We start from the raw sequence: 1019 nt of genomic DNA on the forward strand, positions 1-1019 counted from the left end.
GAAGGGGAGGAGAAGGGAGGAAAGGGAGGAAGGGGAGGAAAGGGAGGAAGGGGAGGAAAGGGAGGAAGGGGAGGAGAAGGGAGGAAGGGGAGGAGAAGGGAGGAAGGGGAGGAGAAGGGAGGAAGGGGAGGAGAAGGGAGGAAAGGGAGGAAGGGGAGGAGAGGGGAGGATGCCCAACACAAATTTATTACCTGTAGTTGCCACATTGTTCCTTAGAGCTCTAGCCTTGTTCTTCTAACACATCTGCTACTTTGGGCTTTCTGCCATACACCTCCCAACTTTGTCCCCAGGCTCTGTCCCCTGGTAACCACAGTTCAGTTCTCTGTCTCAGTATATTTTATTTTTATGTAAATTCCACACATATGTGAGAATATTCAGTGCCTATCTGTCTGTATCTGGCTTATTTCACTTAGCATGATATCCTCCAGGCTCATTGTCAATGTGGAAAATAGCAAACTCTCATCCCGTTTTAGAGTTGAGCATTGTGTATTTGCCTAAGTTTATCTGATCATCGGCAAACATTTCAGTTGCTTCTGGGTCTTGATATGACAAATATCACTGCCATGAAGAGGAAAGCATAGATTGGTCAGTTGGTTGGTGCTTTCACATGTGTTGGATACACCCACACAGAGAGGGATCATTGACGACTTTGTTCTCGAATAGTACCATTAGAGCAGAGTCTTGCACACAGCAGCACCAGCATAAGACATGGCTTCCAGTGAACCATCAGCTGTGTCCTTTCTCTTCTTTTCTTCATGTTTCAGATTAAACAGAGATGAAAGCAGATCCCCCATTTACCACGCCCATCTTTTTTTCCCTTATTTCCTTCCTTATGATTTTGAATCGTACAGACATGCTCTAACCATTCCCATCTCCCTCACTTCTGTCACCCACCCCAGCCGTTCCCCAGCTTTGTCTCTGGTTTTTATCATCTCTCTTTCATCCTTACTCTAATTTTCAAGCCCCAGTTGCCACCAACTTGTTTTCAGTCCTTTTTGCTTTACACAAAGCTATTGCAA

The sequence above is a fragment of the Psammomys obesus genome, unplaced genomic scaffold (genome assembly GCF_907164565.1).
Source record: "Psammomys obesus unplaced genomic scaffold, mPsaObe1.curated_primary_1811, whole genome shotgun sequence".
Taxonomy (NCBI): Eukaryota; Metazoa; Chordata; class Mammalia; order Rodentia; family Muridae; genus Psammomys; species Psammomys obesus.